The 15759-nt window shown below is 47.6% G+C and overlaps 29 non-coding genes and 23 pseudogenes across 29 annotated transcripts; all 52 read left to right on the top strand.

The window, feature by feature from the left end:
• The first annotated feature begins 59 nt into the window (after positions 1-59).
• Positions 60-168, top strand: LOC138459681 (5S ribosomal RNA; annotated as a pseudogene).
• A 106-nt stretch (positions 169-274) lies between these two features.
• Positions 275-383, top strand: LOC138455590 (5S ribosomal RNA; annotated as a pseudogene).
• Positions 384-489: 106 nt separating this feature from the next.
• On the top strand, positions 490-624 carry LOC138459656 (5S ribosomal RNA; annotated as a pseudogene).
• A 106-nt stretch (positions 625-730) lies between these two features.
• Positions 731-839, top strand: LOC138455952 (5S ribosomal RNA; annotated as a pseudogene).
• Positions 840-945: 106 nt separating this feature from the next.
• On the top strand, positions 946-1064 carry LOC138462947 (5S ribosomal RNA). The gene has a single exon (XR_011265534.1). It is a non-coding gene; the product is annotated as a 5S ribosomal RNA (ribosomal RNA).
• Positions 1065-1170: 106 nt separating this feature from the next.
• LOC138461906 (5S ribosomal RNA) lies at positions 1171-1289 on the top strand. The gene has a single exon (XR_011264512.1). It is a non-coding gene; the product is annotated as a 5S ribosomal RNA (ribosomal RNA).
• Positions 1290-1395: 106 nt separating this feature from the next.
• LOC138454895 (5S ribosomal RNA) lies at positions 1396-1514 on the top strand. The gene has a single exon (XR_011261553.1). It is a non-coding gene; the product is annotated as a 5S ribosomal RNA (ribosomal RNA).
• A 107-nt stretch (positions 1515-1621) lies between these two features.
• Positions 1622-1730, top strand: LOC138457656 (5S ribosomal RNA; annotated as a pseudogene).
• A 106-nt stretch (positions 1731-1836) lies between these two features.
• LOC138463485 (5S ribosomal RNA) lies at positions 1837-1955 on the top strand. The gene has a single exon (XR_011266072.1). It is a non-coding gene; the product is annotated as a 5S ribosomal RNA (ribosomal RNA).
• Positions 1956-2061: 106 nt separating this feature from the next.
• Positions 2062-2170, top strand: LOC138459333 (5S ribosomal RNA; annotated as a pseudogene).
• A 678-nt stretch (positions 2171-2848) lies between these two features.
• LOC138463189 (5S ribosomal RNA) lies at positions 2849-2967 on the top strand. The gene has a single exon (XR_011265776.1). It is a non-coding gene; the product is annotated as a 5S ribosomal RNA (ribosomal RNA).
• A 106-nt stretch (positions 2968-3073) lies between these two features.
• Positions 3074-3192, top strand: LOC138464680 (5S ribosomal RNA). Its single transcript, XR_011267258.1, has one exon. It is a non-coding gene; the product is annotated as a 5S ribosomal RNA (ribosomal RNA).
• A 106-nt stretch (positions 3193-3298) lies between these two features.
• On the top strand, positions 3299-3407 carry LOC138459203 (5S ribosomal RNA; annotated as a pseudogene).
• A 105-nt stretch (positions 3408-3512) lies between these two features.
• On the top strand, positions 3513-3631 carry LOC138463335 (5S ribosomal RNA). Its single transcript, XR_011265921.1, has one exon. It is a non-coding gene; the product is annotated as a 5S ribosomal RNA (ribosomal RNA).
• Positions 3632-4095: 464 nt separating this feature from the next.
• Positions 4096-4214, top strand: LOC138455313 (5S ribosomal RNA). Its single transcript, XR_011261950.1, has one exon. It is a non-coding gene; the product is annotated as a 5S ribosomal RNA (ribosomal RNA).
• Positions 4215-4320: 106 nt separating this feature from the next.
• On the top strand, positions 4321-4439 carry LOC138462896 (5S ribosomal RNA). Its single transcript, XR_011265483.1, has one exon. It is a non-coding gene; the product is annotated as a 5S ribosomal RNA (ribosomal RNA).
• Positions 4440-4545: 106 nt separating this feature from the next.
• Positions 4546-4664, top strand: LOC138463124 (5S ribosomal RNA). Its single transcript, XR_011265710.1, has one exon. It is a non-coding gene; the product is annotated as a 5S ribosomal RNA (ribosomal RNA).
• Positions 4665-4770: 106 nt separating this feature from the next.
• On the top strand, positions 4771-4889 carry LOC138462173 (5S ribosomal RNA). The gene has a single exon (XR_011264777.1). It is a non-coding gene; the product is annotated as a 5S ribosomal RNA (ribosomal RNA).
• A 106-nt stretch (positions 4890-4995) lies between these two features.
• LOC138458000 (5S ribosomal RNA) lies at positions 4996-5104 on the top strand (annotated as a pseudogene).
• Positions 5105-5782: 678 nt separating this feature from the next.
• Positions 5783-5901, top strand: LOC138453911 (5S ribosomal RNA). The gene has a single exon (XR_011260611.1). It is a non-coding gene; the product is annotated as a 5S ribosomal RNA (ribosomal RNA).
• A 106-nt stretch (positions 5902-6007) lies between these two features.
• On the top strand, positions 6008-6126 carry LOC138453892 (5S ribosomal RNA). The gene has a single exon (XR_011260593.1). It is a non-coding gene; the product is annotated as a 5S ribosomal RNA (ribosomal RNA).
• A 106-nt stretch (positions 6127-6232) lies between these two features.
• LOC138457875 (5S ribosomal RNA) lies at positions 6233-6341 on the top strand (annotated as a pseudogene).
• Positions 6342-6447: 106 nt separating this feature from the next.
• On the top strand, positions 6448-6566 carry LOC138461791 (5S ribosomal RNA). The gene has a single exon (XR_011264397.1). It is a non-coding gene; the product is annotated as a 5S ribosomal RNA (ribosomal RNA).
• A 106-nt stretch (positions 6567-6672) lies between these two features.
• Positions 6673-6781, top strand: LOC138456378 (5S ribosomal RNA; annotated as a pseudogene).
• Positions 6782-7459: 678 nt separating this feature from the next.
• Positions 7460-7578, top strand: LOC138463188 (5S ribosomal RNA). The gene has a single exon (XR_011265775.1). It is a non-coding gene; the product is annotated as a 5S ribosomal RNA (ribosomal RNA).
• Positions 7579-7684: 106 nt separating this feature from the next.
• Positions 7685-7793, top strand: LOC138456576 (5S ribosomal RNA; annotated as a pseudogene).
• Positions 7794-8246: 453 nt separating this feature from the next.
• Positions 8247-8365, top strand: LOC138463135 (5S ribosomal RNA). Its single transcript, XR_011265721.1, has one exon. It is a non-coding gene; the product is annotated as a 5S ribosomal RNA (ribosomal RNA).
• Positions 8366-8471: 106 nt separating this feature from the next.
• LOC138454726 (5S ribosomal RNA) lies at positions 8472-8590 on the top strand. Its single transcript, XR_011261390.1, has one exon. It is a non-coding gene; the product is annotated as a 5S ribosomal RNA (ribosomal RNA).
• Positions 8591-8696: 106 nt separating this feature from the next.
• Positions 8697-8815, top strand: LOC138455302 (5S ribosomal RNA). The gene has a single exon (XR_011261940.1). It is a non-coding gene; the product is annotated as a 5S ribosomal RNA (ribosomal RNA).
• A 106-nt stretch (positions 8816-8921) lies between these two features.
• LOC138459573 (5S ribosomal RNA) lies at positions 8922-9030 on the top strand (annotated as a pseudogene).
• Positions 9031-9136: 106 nt separating this feature from the next.
• On the top strand, positions 9137-9245 carry LOC138459680 (5S ribosomal RNA; annotated as a pseudogene).
• A 106-nt stretch (positions 9246-9351) lies between these two features.
• On the top strand, positions 9352-9460 carry LOC138455587 (5S ribosomal RNA; annotated as a pseudogene).
• A 106-nt stretch (positions 9461-9566) lies between these two features.
• On the top strand, positions 9567-9701 carry LOC138459106 (5S ribosomal RNA; annotated as a pseudogene).
• Positions 9702-9807: 106 nt separating this feature from the next.
• Positions 9808-9916, top strand: LOC138455951 (5S ribosomal RNA; annotated as a pseudogene).
• A 106-nt stretch (positions 9917-10022) lies between these two features.
• LOC138462945 (5S ribosomal RNA) lies at positions 10023-10141 on the top strand. The gene has a single exon (XR_011265532.1). It is a non-coding gene; the product is annotated as a 5S ribosomal RNA (ribosomal RNA).
• Positions 10142-10247: 106 nt separating this feature from the next.
• LOC138461905 (5S ribosomal RNA) lies at positions 10248-10366 on the top strand. Its single transcript, XR_011264511.1, has one exon. It is a non-coding gene; the product is annotated as a 5S ribosomal RNA (ribosomal RNA).
• A 106-nt stretch (positions 10367-10472) lies between these two features.
• Positions 10473-10591, top strand: LOC138454894 (5S ribosomal RNA). Its single transcript, XR_011261552.1, has one exon. It is a non-coding gene; the product is annotated as a 5S ribosomal RNA (ribosomal RNA).
• Positions 10592-10698: 107 nt separating this feature from the next.
• LOC138459256 (5S ribosomal RNA) lies at positions 10699-10807 on the top strand (annotated as a pseudogene).
• Positions 10808-10913: 106 nt separating this feature from the next.
• Positions 10914-11032, top strand: LOC138461077 (5S ribosomal RNA). Its single transcript, XR_011263717.1, has one exon. It is a non-coding gene; the product is annotated as a 5S ribosomal RNA (ribosomal RNA).
• A 106-nt stretch (positions 11033-11138) lies between these two features.
• On the top strand, positions 11139-11247 carry LOC138457557 (5S ribosomal RNA; annotated as a pseudogene).
• Positions 11248-11925: 678 nt separating this feature from the next.
• Positions 11926-12044, top strand: LOC138454374 (5S ribosomal RNA). The gene has a single exon (XR_011261054.1). It is a non-coding gene; the product is annotated as a 5S ribosomal RNA (ribosomal RNA).
• A 106-nt stretch (positions 12045-12150) lies between these two features.
• On the top strand, positions 12151-12269 carry LOC138461792 (5S ribosomal RNA). The gene has a single exon (XR_011264398.1). It is a non-coding gene; the product is annotated as a 5S ribosomal RNA (ribosomal RNA).
• Positions 12270-12375: 106 nt separating this feature from the next.
• LOC138457873 (5S ribosomal RNA) lies at positions 12376-12484 on the top strand (annotated as a pseudogene).
• Positions 12485-12590: 106 nt separating this feature from the next.
• LOC138460925 (5S ribosomal RNA) lies at positions 12591-12709 on the top strand. Its single transcript, XR_011263578.1, has one exon. It is a non-coding gene; the product is annotated as a 5S ribosomal RNA (ribosomal RNA).
• A 464-nt stretch (positions 12710-13173) lies between these two features.
• LOC138455733 (5S ribosomal RNA) lies at positions 13174-13292 on the top strand (annotated as a pseudogene).
• Positions 13293-13398: 106 nt separating this feature from the next.
• On the top strand, positions 13399-13517 carry LOC138455242 (5S ribosomal RNA). The gene has a single exon (XR_011261883.1). It is a non-coding gene; the product is annotated as a 5S ribosomal RNA (ribosomal RNA).
• A 106-nt stretch (positions 13518-13623) lies between these two features.
• LOC138456399 (5S ribosomal RNA) lies at positions 13624-13732 on the top strand (annotated as a pseudogene).
• A 106-nt stretch (positions 13733-13838) lies between these two features.
• Positions 13839-13957, top strand: LOC138462161 (5S ribosomal RNA). The gene has a single exon (XR_011264765.1). It is a non-coding gene; the product is annotated as a 5S ribosomal RNA (ribosomal RNA).
• Positions 13958-14063: 106 nt separating this feature from the next.
• Positions 14064-14172, top strand: LOC138456377 (5S ribosomal RNA; annotated as a pseudogene).
• Positions 14173-14837: 665 nt separating this feature from the next.
• LOC138463108 (5S ribosomal RNA) lies at positions 14838-14956 on the top strand. Its single transcript, XR_011265694.1, has one exon. It is a non-coding gene; the product is annotated as a 5S ribosomal RNA (ribosomal RNA).
• A 106-nt stretch (positions 14957-15062) lies between these two features.
• On the top strand, positions 15063-15181 carry LOC138456328 (5S ribosomal RNA; annotated as a pseudogene).
• Positions 15182-15634: 453 nt separating this feature from the next.
• On the top strand, positions 15635-15753 carry LOC138463462 (5S ribosomal RNA). The gene has a single exon (XR_011266049.1). It is a non-coding gene; the product is annotated as a 5S ribosomal RNA (ribosomal RNA).
• The last annotated feature ends 6 nt before the right edge of the window (positions 15754-15759 follow it).

Below are 15759 nucleotides of genomic sequence, written 5' to 3'. Positions count from 1 at the left end.
CAAAACTGCAAGGTCTAGCTGACTAGATGCTTAAAAGTACAAAACTCACTAGGCCCAGAGCCTACGGCCACACCACACTGAATGCGCCTGATCTCGGAAGCTAAGCAGTGTCTGGCCTAGTTAGTGCCTGGATAGGAGACCGCCTGGGAATACCAGGTGCTGTAGGCTTTTTTGTGCTCCAAGTTCAGGAAGTGAGCCATTTCTCAATTGCCTTTCAAAACTGCAAGGTCTAGCCGACTAGATGCTTAAAAGTACAAAGCTCACTAGGCCCAGAGCCTACGGCCACACCACACTGAATGCACCCGATCTCGGAAGCTAAGCAGTGTCGGGCCTAGTTAGTACCTGGATGGGAGACCGCCTGGGAATACCAGGTGCTGTAGGCTTTTTTGTGCTCCAAGTTCAGGAAATGAGCCATTTCTCAATTGCCTTTCAAAACTGCAAGGTCTAGCTGACTAGATGCTTAAAAGTACAAAACTCACTAGGCCCAGAGCCTACAGCCACACCACACTGAATGTGCCTGATCTCGTCTGATCTCGGAAGCTAAGCAGTGTCAGGTCTAGTTAGTACCTGGATGGGAGACCACCTGGTACTAACTAGGCCTGGGAATACCAGGTGCTGTAGGCTTTTTTGTGCTCCATGTTCAGGAAGTGAGCCATTTCTCAATTGCCTTTCAAAACTGCAAGATCTAGCCGACTAGATGCTTAAAAGTACAAAACTCACTAAGCCCAGAGCCTACGGCCACACCACACTGAATGCGCCCGATCTCGGAAGCTAAGCAGTGTCGGGCCTAGTTAGTACCTGAATGGGAGACCTCCTGGGAATACCAGGTGCTGTAGGCTTTTTTGTACTGCAAGTACAGGAAGTGAGCCCTTTCTCAATTGCCTTTCAAAACTGCAAGGTCTAGCCGACTAGATTCTTAAAAGTACAAAACTCACTAGGCCCAGAGCCTACGGCCACACCACACTGAATGCGCCCGATCTCGTCTGATCTCGGAAGCTCAGCAGTGTTGGGCCTAGTTAGTACCTGGATGGGAGACCGCCTGGGAATACCAGGTGCTGTAGGCTTTTTTGTGCTCCAAGTTCAGGAAGTGAGCTATTTCTCAATTGCCTTTCAAAACTGCAAGGTCTAGCTGACTAGATGCTTAAAAGTACAAAACTCACTAGGCCCAGAGCCTACGGCCACACCACACTGAATGCTCCTGATCTCGTCTGATCTCGGAAGCTAAGCAGTGTCGGGCCTAGTTAGTACCTGGATGGGAGACCGCCTGGGAATACCAGGTGCTGTAGGCTTTTTTGTGCTCCAAGTTCAGGAAGTGAGCCATTTCTCAATTGCCTTTCAAAACTGCAAGTTCTAGCCGACTAGATGCTTAAAAGTACAAAACTCATTAGGCCCAGAGCCTACAGCCACACCACACTGAATGCGCCCGATCTCGTTTGATCTCGGAAGCTAAGCAGTGTCGGGCCTAGTTAGTACCTGTATGGGAGACGGCCTGGGAATACCAGGTGCTGTAGGCTTTTTTTGTGCCCCAAGTTCAGGAAGTGAGCCATTTCTCAATTGCCTTTCAAAACTGCAAGGTCTAGCCGACTAGATGCTTAAAAGTACAAAACTCACTAGGCCCAGAGCCTATGGCCACACCACACTGAATGCACCCGATCTTGGAAACTAAGCAGTGTCGGGCCTAGTTAGTACCTGGATGGGAGACCGCCTGGGAATACCAGGTGCTGTAGGCTTTTTTGTGCTCCAAGTTCAGGAAGTGAGCCATTTCTCAATTGCCTTTCAAAACTGCAAGGTCTAGCTGACTAGATGCTTAAAAGTACAAAACTCACTAGGCCCAGAGCCTACGGCCACACCGCACTGAATGCGCCCGATCTCGTCTGATCTCGGAAGCTAAGCAGTGTCGGGCCTAGTTAGTACCTGGATGGGAGACCGCCTGGGAATACCAGGTGCTGTAGGCTTTTTTGTGCTCCAAGTTCAGGAAGTGAGCCATTTCTCAATTGCCTTTCAAAACTGCAAGGTCTAGCCGACTAGATGCTTAAAAGTACAAAACTCACTAGGCCCAGAGCCTACGGCCACACCACACTGAATGCGCCCGATCTCATAAGTTAAGCAGTGTCGGGCCTAGTTAGTACCTGGATGGGAGACCGCCTGGTAATACCAGGTGCTGTAGGCTTTTTTGTGCTCCAAGTTCAGGAAGTGAGCCATTTCTCAATTGCCTTTCAAAACTGCAAGGTCTAGCCGACTAGATGCTTAAAAGTACAAAACTCACTAAACCCAGAGCCTACGGCCACACCACACTGAATGCGTCTGATCTCGGAAGCTACGCAATGTCAGGCCTAGTTAGTACCTGGATGGGAGACCGCCTGGCAATACCAGGTGCTGTAGGCTATTTTGTGCTCCATGATTAGTAATTGCGCAACTTCTCAATTACTTTTCAAATTTGGTATGTTTCCAAAATAATTGTATCCCATTTTATAGCGGAAATGTTGGACAACATCATGAGGGCTGGAGCTACCTTTTTACATAGAATTAGCATACAGGTAGTGTGTTCATGGGTAATAAATCGACTTTCACATGTAATGCAGTACAGAGAATATTGAGTCCTTCAAGAGGCATGAAAGAAAACCATTATTGTGTTGATTGTTCTCTCCACCTCCCTGCAACAGACACAGGATGGATGAATTAAAGTTATCCTACCAGACATAGGAGTCCTGAACGGGCCCACCAGTCTTATATATCTCGCCTGATCGAGCCTGATCGAGCGATGAGCGTGGTATCATGTTGCAAGTGGCTGCATGGCTTAGCTTACTAAATGCAAATGCATAAGAGTAATATTCTTAGCATTCCTAGAGCCTACGGCCACACCACACTGAATGCACCCGATCTCGTCTGATCTCGGAAGTTAAGCAGTGTCAGGCCTAGTTAGTACCTGGATGGGAGACCGCCTCGGAATACCAGGTGCTGTAGGCCTTTTTGTGCTCCAAGTTCAGGAAGTGAGCCATTTCTCAATTGCCTTTCAAAACTGCAAGGTCTAGCCGACTAGATGCTTAAAAGTACAAAACTCACTAGGCCCAGAGCCTACGGCCACACCACACTGAATGCGCCCGATCTCCTCTGATCTCGAAAGCTAAGCAGTGTCGGGCCTAGTTAGTACCTGGATGGGGGACCGCCTGGGAATACCAGGTGCTGTAGGCTTTTTTGTGCTCCAAGTTCAGGAAGTGAGCCATTTCTCAATTGCCTTTCAAAACTGCAAGGTCTAGCCGACTAGATGCTTAAAAGTACAAAACTCAGTAGGCCCAGAGCCTACGGCCACACCACACTAAATGTGCCCGATCTCGGAAGCTAAGCAGGGTCGGCCCTAGTTAGTACCTGGATGGGAGACCTCCTGGGAATACCAGGTGCTGTAGGCTTTTTTGTACTCCAAGTTCAGGAAGTGAGCCATTTCTCAATTGCCTTTCAAAACTGCAAGGTCTAGCCGACTAGATGCTTAAAATACAAAACTCACTAGGCCCAGAGCCTACGGCCACACCACACTGAATGCACCCGATCTCGTCTGATCTCGGAAGCTAAGCAGTGTCAGGCCTAGTTAGTACCTGGATGGGAGACCGCCTGGGAATACCAGGTGCTGTAGGTTATTTTGTGCTCCATGATTAGTAATTGCGCAACTTCTCAATTACTTTTCATATTTGGTATGTTTCCAAAATAATTGTATCCCGTTTTATAGCGGAAATGTTGGACAACATCATGAGGGCTGGAGCTACCTATTTACATAGAATTAGCATACAGGTAGTGTGTTCATGGGTAATAAATCGACTTTCACATGTAATGCAGTACAGAGAATATTGAGTCCTTCAAGAGGCATGAAAGAAAGGCATTATTGTGTTGATTGTTCTCTCCACCTCCCTGCAACAGAAACAGGATGGATGGATTAAAGTTATCCTACCAGACATAGGAGTGCTGAATGGGCCCACCAGTCTTATATATCTCGCCTGATCGAGCGCTGATCGAGCGATGAGCGTGGTATCATGTTGCAAGTGGCTGCATGGCTTAGCTCACTAAATGCAAATGCATAAGAGTAATATTCTTAGCATTTCTAGAGCCTACGGCCACACCACACTGAATGCGCCCGATCTCGTCTGATCTCAGAAGCCAAGCAGTGTCAGGCCTAGTTAGTACCTGGATGGGAGACCGCCTGGGAATACCGGGTGCTGTAGGCTTTTTTGTGCTCCAAGTTCAGGAAGTGAGCCATTTCTCAATTGCCTTTCAAAACTGCAAGGTCTAGCCGACTAGATGCTTAAAAGTACAAAACTCACTAGGCCCAGAGCCTACGGCCACACCACACTGAATGCGCCCGATCTCGTCTGATCTCGGAAGCTAAGCAGTGTCGGTCCTAGTTAGTACCTGGATGGGAGACCGCCTGGGAATACCAGGTGCTGTAGGCTTTTTTGTGCTCCAAGTTCAGGAAGTGAGCCATTTCTCAATTGCTTTTCAAAACTGCAAGGTCTAGCCGACTAGATGCTTAAAAGTACAAAACTCACTAGAACCAGAACCTACGGCCACACCACACTGAATGCGCCTGATCTCGTCTGATCTCGGAAGCTAAGCAGTGTTGGGCCTAGTTAGTACCTGGATGGGAGACCGCCTGGGAATACCAGGTGCTGTAGGCTTTTTTGTACTCCAAGTTCAGGAAGTGAGCCATTTCTCAATTGCCTTTCAAAACTGCAAGGTCTAGCTGACTAGATGCTTAAGAGTACAAAACTCACTAGGCCCAGAGCCTACGGCCACACCACACTGAATGCGCCCGATCTCGTCTGATCTCGGAAGCTAAGCAGTGTCGGGCCTAGTTAGTACCTGGATGGGAGACCGCCTGGGAATACCAGGTGCTGTAGGCTTTTTTGTGCTCCAAGTTCAGGAAGTGAGCCATTTCTCAATTGCCTTTCAAAACTGCAAGGTCTAGCCGACTAGATGCTTAAAAGTACAAAACTCACTAGGCCCAGAGCCTACGGCCACACCACACTGAATGCGCCCGATCTCGGAAGTTAAGCAGTGTCGGGCCTAGTTAGTACCTGGATGGGAGACCGCCTGGTAATACCAGGTGCTGCAGGCTTTTTTGTGCTCCAAGTTCAGGAAGTGAGCCATTTCTCAATTGCCTTTCAAAACTGCAAGGTCTAGCCGACTAGATGCTTAAAAGTACAAAACTCACTAAGCCCAGAGCCTACGGCCACACCACACTGAATGCGTCTGATCTCGGAAGCTACGCAATGTCAGGCCTAGTTAGTACCTGGATGGGAGACCGCCTGGCAATACCAGGTGCTGTAGGCTATTTTGTGCTCCATGATTAGTAATTGCGCAACTTCTCAATTACTTTTCAAATTTGGTATGTTTCCAAAATAATTGTATCCCATTTTATAGCGGAAATGTTGGACAACATCATGAGGGCTGGAGCTACCTTTTTACATAGAATTAGCATACAGGTAGTGTGTTCATGGGTAATAAATCGACTTTCACATGTAATGCAGTACAGAGAATATTGAGTCCTTCAAGAGGCATGAAAGAAAACCATTATTGTGTTGATTGTTCTCTCCACCTCCCTGCAACAGACACAGGATGGATGAATTAAAGTTATCCTACCAGACATAGGAGTCCTGAATGGGCCCACCAGTCTTATATATCTCGCCTGATCGAGCCTGATCGAGCGATGAGCGTGGTATCATGTTGCAAGTGGCTGCATGGCTTAGCTTACTAAATGCAAATGCATAAGAGTAATATTCTTAGCATTCCTAGAGCCTACGGCCACACCACACTGAATGCACCCGATCTCGTCTGATCTCGGAAGTTAAGCAGTGTCAGGCCTAGTTAGTACCTGGATGGGAGACTGCCTTGGAATACCAGGTGCTGTAGGCCTTTTTGTGCTCCAAGTTCAGGAAGTGAGCCATTTCTCAATTGCCTTTCAAAACTGCAAGGTCTAGCCGACTAGATGCTTAAAAGTACAAAACTCACTAGGCCCAGAGCCTACGGCCACACCACACTGAATGCGCCCGATCTCCTCTGATCTCGGAAGCTGAGCAGTGTCGGGCCTAGTTAGTACCTGGATGGGAGACCGCCTGGGAATACCAGGTGCTGTAGGCTTTTTTGTGCTCCAAGTTCAGGAAGTGAGCCATTTCTCAATTGCCTTTCAAAACTGCAAGGTCTAGCCGACTAGATGCTTAAAAGTACAAAACTCAGTAGGCCCAGAGCCTACGGCCACACCACACTAAATGCGCCCGATCTCGGAAGCTAAGCAGTGTCGGCCCTAGTTAGTACCTGGATGGGAGACCCCCTGGGAATACCAGGTGCTGTAGGCTTTTTTGTACTCCAAGTTCAGGAAGTGAGCCATTTCTCAATTGCCTTTCAAAACTGCAAGGTCTAGCCGACTAGATGCTTAAAAGTACAAAACTCACTAGGCCCAGAGCCTACGGCCACACCACACTGAATGCACCCGATCTTGTCTGATCTCGGAAGCTAAGCAGTGTCGGGCCTAGTTAGTACCTGGATGGGAGACCGCCTGGGAATACCAGGTGCTGTAGGCTTTTTTGTGCTCCAAGTTCAGGAAGTGAGCCATTTCTCAATTTCCTTTCAAAACTGCAAGGTCTAGCCGACTAGATGCTTAAAAGTACAAAACTCACTAGGCCCAGAGCCTACGGCCACACCACACTGAATGCGCCCGATCTCGGAAGTTAAGCAGTGTCGGGCCTAGTTAGTACCTGGATGGGAGACCGCCTGGTAATACCAGGTGCTGTAGGCTTTTTTGTGCTCCAAGTTCAGGAAGTGAGCCATTTCTCAATTGCCTTTCAAAACTGCAAGGTCTAGCCGACTAGATGCTTAAAAGTACAAAACTCACTAAGCCCAGAGCCTACGGCCACACCACACTGAATGCGTCTGATCTCGGAAGCTACGCAATGTCAGGCCTAGTTAGTACCTGGATGGGAGACCGCCTGGCAATACCAGGTGCTGGAGGCTATTTTGTGCTCCATGATTAGTAATTGCGCAACTTCTCAATTACTTTTCAAATTTGGTATGTTTCCAAAATAATTGTATCCCATTTTATAGCGGAAATGTTGGACAACATCATGAGGGCTGGAGCTACCTTTTTACATAGAATTAGCATACAGGTAGTGTGTTCATGGGTAATAAATCGACTTTCACATGTAATGCAGTACAGAGAATATTGAGTCCTTCAAGAGGCATGAAAGAAAACCATTATTGTGTTGATTGTTCTCTCCACCTCCCTGCAACAGACACAGGATGGATGAATTAAAGTTATCCTACCAGACATAGGAGTCCTGAATGGGCCCACCAGTCTTATATATCTCGCCTGATCGAGCCTGATCGAGCGATGAGCGTGGTATCATGTTGCAAGTGGCTGCATGGCTTAGCTTACTAAATGCAAATGCATAAGAGTAATATTCTTAGCATTCCTAGAGCCTACGGCCACACCACACTGAATGCACCCGATCTCGTCTGATCTCGGAAGTTAAGCAGTGTCAGGCCTAGTTAGTACCTGGATGGGAGACCGCCTCGGAATACCAGGTGCTGTAGGCCTTTTTGTGCTCCAAGTTCAGGAAGTGAGCCATTTCTCAATTGCCTTTCAAAACTGCAAGGTCTAGCCGACTAGATGCTTAAAAGTACAAAACTCACTAGGCCCAGAGCCTACGGCCACACCACACTGAATGCGCCTGATCTTGGAAGCTAAGCAGTGTCGGGCCTAGTTAGTACCTGGATGGGAGACCGCCTGGGAATACCAGGTGCTGTAGGCTATTTTGTGCTCCATGATTAGTAATTGCGCAACTTCTCAATTACTTTTCAAATTTGGTATGTTTCCAAAATAATTGTATCCCGTTTTATAGCGGAAATGTTGGACAACATCATGAGGGCTGGAGCTACCTTTTTACATAGAATTAGCATACAGGTAGTGTGTTCATGGGTAATAAATCGACTTTCACATGTAATGTAGTACAGAGAATATTGAGTCCTTCAAGAGGCATGAAAGAAAACCATTATTGTGTTGATTGTTCTCTCCATCTCCCTGCAACAGACACAGGATGGATGAATTAAAGTTATCCTACCAGACATAGGAGTCCTGAATGGGCCCACCAGTCTTATATATCTCGCCTGATCGAGCGATGAGCGTGGTATCATGTTGCAAGTGGCTGCATGGCTTATCTTACTAAATGCAAATGCATAAGAGTAATATTCTTAGCATTCCTAGAGCCTATGGCCACACCACACTGAATGCACCCGATCTCGTCTGATCTCGGAAGTTAAGCAGTGTCTGGCCTAGTTAGTACCTGGATGGGAGACCGCCTGGGAATACCAGGTGCTGTAGGCTTTTTTGTGCTCCAAGTTCAGGAAGTGAGCCATTTCTCAATTGCCTTTCAAAACTGCAAGGTCTAGCCGACTAGATGCTTAAAAGTACAAAACTCACTAGGCCCAGAGCCTACGGCCACACCACACTGAATGCGCCCGATCTCGTCTGATCTCAGAAGCTAAGCAGTGTCGGGCCTAGTTAGTACCTGGATGGGAGACCGCCTGGGAATACCAGATGCTGTAGGCTTTTTTGTACTCCAAGTTCAGGAAGTGAGCCATTTCTCAATTGCCTTTCAAAACTGCAAGGTCTAGCCGACTAGATGCTTAAAAGTACAAAACTCAGTAGGCCCAGAGCCTACGGCCACACCACACTGAATGCGCCCGATCTCGTCTGATCTCGGAAGCTAAGCAGTGTCCGGCCTAGTTAGTACCTGGATGGGAGACGGCCTGGGAATACCAGGTGCTGTAGGCTTTTTTGTGCTCCAAGTTCAGGAAGTGAGCTATTTCTCAATTGCCTTTCAAAACAGCAAGGTCTAGCTGACTAGATGCTTAAAAGTACAAAACTCACTAGGCCCAGAGCCTACAGCCACACCACACTGAATGCGCCTGATCTCGGAAGCTAAGCACTGTCAGGCCTAGTTAGTGCCTGGATGGGAGACCGCCTGGGAATACCAGGTGCTGTAGGCTTTTTTGTGCTCCAAGTTCAGGAAGTGAGCCATTTCTCAATTGCCTTTCAAAACTGCAAGTTCTAGCCGACTAGATGCTTAAAAGTACAAAACTCACTAGGCCCAGAGCCTACGGCCACACCACACTGAATGCGCCTGATCTCGGAAGCTAAGCAGTGTCTGGCCTAGTTAGTGCCTGGATAGGAGACCGCCTGGGAATACCAGGTGCTGTAGGCTTTTTTGTGCTCCAAGTTCAGGAAGTGAGCCATTTCTCAATTGCCTTTCAAAACTGCAAGGTCTAGCCGACTAGATGCTTAAAAGTACAAAGCTCACTAGGCCCAGAGCCTACGGCCACACCACACTGAATGCACCCGATCTCGGAAGCTAAGCAGTGTCGGGCCTAGTTAGTACCTGGATGGGAGACCGCCTGGGAATACCAGGTGCTGTAGGCTTTTTTGTGCTCCAAGTTCAGGAAATGAGCCATTTCTCAATTGCCTTTCAAAACTGCAAGGTCTAGCTGACTAGATGCTTAAAAGTACAAAACTCACTAGGCCCAGAGCCTACGGCCACACCACACTGAATGTGCCTGATCTCGTCTGATCTCGGAAGCTAAGCAGTGTCAGGCCTAGTTAGTACCTGGATGGGAGACCACCTGGTACTAACTAGGCCTGGGAATACCAGGTGCTGTAGGCTTTTTTGTGCTCCATGTTCAGGAAGTGAGCCATTTCTCAATTGCCTTTCAAAACTGCAAGATCTAGCCGACTAGATGCTTAAAAGTACAAAACTCACTAAGCCCAGAGCCTACGGCCACACCACACTGAATGCGCCCGATCTCGGAAGCTAAGCAGTGTCGGGCCTAGTTAGTACCTGAATGGGAGACCTCCTGGGAATACCAGGTGCTGTAGGCTTTTTTGTACTCCAAGTACAGGAAGTGAGCCATTTCTCAATTGCCTTTCAAAACTGCAAGGTCTAGCCGACTAGATTCTTAAAAGTACAAAACTCACTAGGCCCAGAGCCTACGGCCACACCACACTGAATGCGCCCGATCTCGTCTGATCTCGGAAGCTCAGCAGTGTTGGGCCTAGTTAGTACCTGGATGGGAGACCGCCTGGGAATACCAGGTGCTGTAGGCTTTTTTGTGCTCCAAGTTCAGGAAGTGAGCTATTTCTCAATTGCCTTTCAAAACTGCAAGGTCTAGCTGACTAGATGCTTAAAAGTACAAAACTCACTAGGCCCAGAGCCTACGGCCACACCACACTGAATGCTCCTGATCTCGTCTGATCTCGGAAGCTAAGCAGTGTCGGGCCTAGTTAGTACCTGGATGGGAGACCGCCTGGGAATACCAGGTGCTGTAGGCTTTTTTGTGCTCCAAGTTCAGGAAGTGAGCCATTTCTCAATTGCCTTTCAAAACTGCAAGTTCTAGCCGACTAGATGCTTAAAAGTACAAAACTCATTAGGCCCAGAGCCTACAGCCACACCACACTGAATGCGCCCGATCTCGTTTGATCTCGGAAGCTAAGCAGTGTCGGGCCTAGTTAGTACCTGTATGGGAGACGGCCTGGGAATACCAGGTGCTGTAGGCTTTTTTTGTGCCCCAAGTTCAGGAAGTGAGCCATTTCTCAATTGCCTTTCAAAACTGCAAGGTCTAGCCGACTAGATGCTTAAAAGTACAAAACTCACTAGGCCCAGAGCCTACGGCCACACCACACTGAATGCACCCGATCTCGGAAACTAAGCAGTGTCGGGCCTAGTTAGTACCTGGATGGGAGAACGCCTGGGAATACCATGTGCTGTAGGCTTTTTTGTGCTCCAAGTTCAGGAAGTGAGCCATTTCTCAATTGCCTTTCAAAACTGCAAGGTCTAGCTGACTAGATGCTTAAAAGTACAAAACTCACTAGGCCCAGAGCCTACGGCCACACCACACTGCATGCGCCCGATCTCGTCTGATCTCGGAAGCTAAGCAGTGTCGGGCCTAGTTAGTACCTGGATGGGAGACCGCCTGGGAATACCAGGTGCTGTAGGCTTTTTTGTGCTCCAAGTTCAGGAAGTGAGCCATTTCTCAATTGCCTTTCAAAACTGCAAGGTCTAGCCGACTAGATGCTTAAAAGTACAAAACTCACTAGGCCCAGAGCCTACGGCCACACCACACTGAATGCGCCTGATCTCGGAAGTTAAGCAGTGTCGGGCCTAGTTAGTACCTGGATGGGAGACCGCCTGGTAATACCAGGTGCTGTAGGCTTTTTTGTGCTCCAAGTTCAGGAAGTGAGCCATTTCTCAATTGCCTTTCAAAACTGCAAGGTCTAGCCGACTAGATGCTTAAAAGTACAAAACTCACTAAGCCCAGAGCCTACGGCCACACCACACTGAATGCGTCTGATCTCGGAAGCTACGCAATGTCAGGCCTAGTTAGTACCTGGATGGGAGACCGCCTGGCAATACCAGGTGCTGTAGGCTATTTTGTGCTCCATGATTAGTAATTGCGCAACTTCTCAATTACTTTTCAAATTTGGTATGTTTCCAAAATAATTGTATCCCATTTTATAGCGGAAATGTTGGACAACATCATGAGGGCTGGAGCTACCTTTTTACATAGAATTAGCATACAGGTAGTGTGTTCATGGGTAATAAATCGACTTTCACATGTAATGCAGTACAGAGAATATTGAGTCCTTCAAGAGGCATGAAAGAAAACCATTATTGTGTTGATTGTTCTCTCCACCTCCCTGCAACAGACACAGGATGGATGAATTAAAGTTATCCTACCAGACATAGGAGTCCTGAATGGGCCCACCAGTCTTATATATCTCGCCTGATCGAGCCTGATCGAGCGATGAGCGTGGTATCATGTTGCAAGTGGCTGCATGGCTTAGCTTACTAAATGCAAATGCATAAGAGTAATATTCTTAGCATTCCTAGAGCCTACGGCCACACCACACTGAATGCACCCGATCTCGTCTGATCTCGGAAGTTAAGCAGTGTCAGGCCTAGTTAGTACCTGGATGGCAGACCGCCTCGGAATACCAGGTGCTGTAGGCCTTTTTGTGCTCCAAGTTCAGGAAGTGAGCCATTTCTCAATTGCCTTTCAAAACTGCAAGGTCTAGCCGACTAGATGCTTAAAAGTACAAAACTCACTAGGCCCAGAGCCTACGGCCACACCACACTGAATGCGCCCGATCTCCTCTGATCTCGGAAGCTAAGCAGTGTCGGGCCTAGTTAGTACCTGGATGGGAGACCGCCTGGGAATACCAGGTGCTGTAGGCTTTTTTGTGCTCCAAGTTCAGGAAGTGAGCCATTTCTCAATTGCCTTTCAAAACTGCAAGGTCTAGCCGACTAGATGCTTAAAAGTACAAAACTCAGTAGGCCCAGAGCCTACGGCCACACCACACTAAATGCGCCCGATCTCGGAAGCTAAGCAGTGTCGGCCCTAGTTAGTACCTGGATGGGAGACCCCCTGGGAATACCAGGTGCTGTAGGCTTTTTTGTACTCCAAGTTCAGGAAGTGAGCCATTTCTCAATTGCCTTTCAAAACTGCAAGGTCTAGCCGACTAGATGCTTAAAAGTACAAAACTCACTAGGCCCAGAGCCTACGGCCACACCACACTGAATGCACCCGATCTCGTCTGATCTCGGAAGCTAAGCAGTGTCGGGCCTAGTTAGTACCTTGATGGGAGACCGCCTGGGAATACCAGGTGCTGTAGGTTATTTTGTGCTCCATGATTAGTAATTGCGCAACTTCTCAATTACTTTTCATATTTGGTATGTTTCCAAAATAATTGTATCCCGTTTTATAGCGGAAATGTTGGACAACATCATGAGGGCTGGAGCTACCTATTTACATAGAATTAGCATACAGGTAGTGTGTTCATGGGTAATAAATCGACTTTCACATGTAATGCAGTACAGAGAATATTGAGTCCTTCAAGAGGCATGAAAGAAAGGCATTATTGTGTTGATTGTTCTCTCCACCTCCCTGCAACAGAAACAGGATGGATGGATTAAAGTTATCCTACCAGACATAGGAGTGCTGAATGGGCCCACCAGTCTTATATATCTCGCCTGATCGAGCGCTGATCGAGCGATGAGCGTGGTATCATGTTGCAAGTGGCTGCATGGCTTAGCTCACTAAATGCAAATGCATAAGAGTAATATACTTAGCATTTCTAGAACCTACGGCCACACCACACTGAATGCGCCCGATCTCGTCTGATCTCAGAAGCCAAGCAGTGTCAGGCCTAGTTAGTACCTGGATGGGAGACCGCCTGGGAATACCGGGTGCTGTAGGCTTTTTTGTGCTCCAAGTTCAGGAAGTGAGCCATTTCTCAATTGCCTTTCAAAACTGCAAGGTCTAGCCGACTAGATGCTTAAAAGTACAAAACTCACTAGGCCCAGAGCCTACGGCCACACCACACTGAATGCGCCCGATCTCGTCTGATCTTGGAAGCTAAGCAGTGTCGGTCCTAGTTAGTACCTGGATGGGAGACCGCCTGGGAGTACCAGGTGCTGTATGCTTTTTTGTGCTCCAAGTTCAGGAAGTGAGCCATTTCTCAATTGCTTTTCAAAACTGCAAGGTCTAGCCGACTAGATGCTTAAAAGTACAAAACTCACTAGAACCAGAGCCTACGGCCACACCACACTGAATGCGTCTGATCTCGGAAGCTAAGCAGTGTTGGGCCTAGTTAGTACCTGGATGGGAGACCGCCTGGGAATACCAGGTGCTGTAGGCTTTTTTGTACTCCAAGTTCAGGAAGTGAGCCATTTCTCAATTGCCTTTCAAAACTGCAAGGTCTAGCTGACTAGATGCTTAAAAGTACAAAACTCACTAGGCCCAGAGCCTACGGCCACACCACACTGAATGCGCCCGATCTCGTCTGATCTCGGAAGCTAAGCAGTGTCGGGCCTAGTTAGTACCTGGATGGGAGACCGCCTGGGAATACCAGGTGCTGTAGGCTTTTTTGTGCTCCAAGTTCAGGAAGTGAGCCATTTCTCAATTGCCTTTCAAAACTGCAAGGTCTAGCCGACTAGATGCTTAAAAGTACAAAACTCACTAGGCCCAGAGCCTACGGCCACACCACACTGAATGCGCCCGATCTCGGAAGTTAAGCAGTGTCGGGCCTAGTTAGTACCTGGATGGGAGACCGCCTGGTAATACCAGGTGCTGTAGGCTTTTTTGTGCTCCAAGTTCAGGAAGTGAGCCATTTCTCAATTGCCTTTCAAAACTGCAAGGTCTAGCCGACTAGATGCTTAAAAGTACAAAACTCACTACGGCCACACCACACTGAATGCGTCTGATCTCGGAAGCTACGCAATGTCAGGCCTAGTTAGTACCTGGATGGGAGACCGCCTGGCAATACCAGGTGCTGTAGGCTATTTTGTGCTCCATGATTAGTAATTGCGCAACTTCTCAATTACTTTTCAAATTTGGTATGTTTCCAAAATAATTGTATCCCATTTTATAGCGGAAATGTTGGACAACATCATGAGGGCTGGAGCTACCTTTTTACATAGAATTAGCATACAGGTAGTGTGTTCATGGGTAATAAATCGACTTTCACATGTAATGCAGTACAGAGAATATTGAGTCCTTCAAGAGGCATGAAAGAAAACCATTATTGTGTTGATTGTTCTCTCCACCTCCCTGCAACAGACACAGGATGGATGAATTAAAGTTATCCTACCAGACATAGGAGTCCTGAATGGGCCCACCAGTCTTATATATCTCGCCTGATCGAGCCTGATCGAGCGATGAGCGTGGTATCATGTTGCAAGTGGCTGCATGGCTTAGCTTACTAAATGCAAATGCATAAGAGTAATATTCTTAGCATTCCTAGAGCCTACGGCCACACCACACTGAATGCACCTGATCTCGTCTGATCTCGGAAGTTAAGCAGTGTCAGGCCTAGTTAGTACCTGGATGGGAGACCGCCTGGGAATACCAGGTGCTGTAGGCTTTTTTGTGCTCCAATTTCAGGAAGTGAGCCATTTCTCAATTGCCTTTCAAAACTGCAAGGTCTAGCCGACTAGATGCTTAAAAGTACAAAATTCAGTAGGCCCAGAGCCTACAGCCACACCACACTGAATGCGCCCAATCTCGTCTGATCTTGAAAGCTAAGCAATGTCAGGCCTAGTTAGTACCTGGATGGGAGACCGCCTGGCAATACCAGGTGCTGTAGGCTATTTTGTGCTCCATGATTAGTAATTGCGCAACTTCTCAATTACTTTTCAAATTTGGTATGTTTCCAAAATAATTGTATCCCGTTTTATAGCGGAAATGTTGGACAACATCATGAGGGCTGGCGCTACCTTTTTACATAGAATTAGCATACAGGTAGTGTGTTCATGGGTAATAAATCGACTTTCACATGTAATGCAGTACAGAGAATATTGAGTCCTTCAAGAGGCATGAAAGAAAACCATTATTGTGTTGATTGTTCTCTCCACCTCCCTGCAACAGACACAGGATGGATGAATTAAAGTTATCCTACCAGACATAGGAGTCCTGAATGGGCCCACCAGTCTTATATATCTCGCCTGATCGAGCAATGAGCGTGGTATCATGTTGCAAGTGGCTGCATGGCTTAGCTTACTAAATGCAAATGCATCAGAGTAATATTCTTAGCATTCCTAGAGCCTACGGCCACACCACACTGAATGCACCCGATCTCGTCTGATCTCGGAAGTTAAGCAGTGTCAGGCCTAGTTAGTACCTGGATGGGAGACTGCCTGGGAATACCAGGTGCTGTAGGCTTTTTTG

Source organism: Ambystoma mexicanum, chromosome 4p (assembly GCF_040938575.1).
Source record: "Ambystoma mexicanum isolate Mex_15411 chromosome 4p, UKY_AmexF1_1, whole genome shotgun sequence".
In the NCBI taxonomy this organism is placed as follows: Eukaryota; Metazoa; Chordata; class Amphibia; order Caudata; family Ambystomatidae; genus Ambystoma; species Ambystoma mexicanum.
This window is presented reverse-complemented; position numbering and strand designations above follow the sequence as displayed.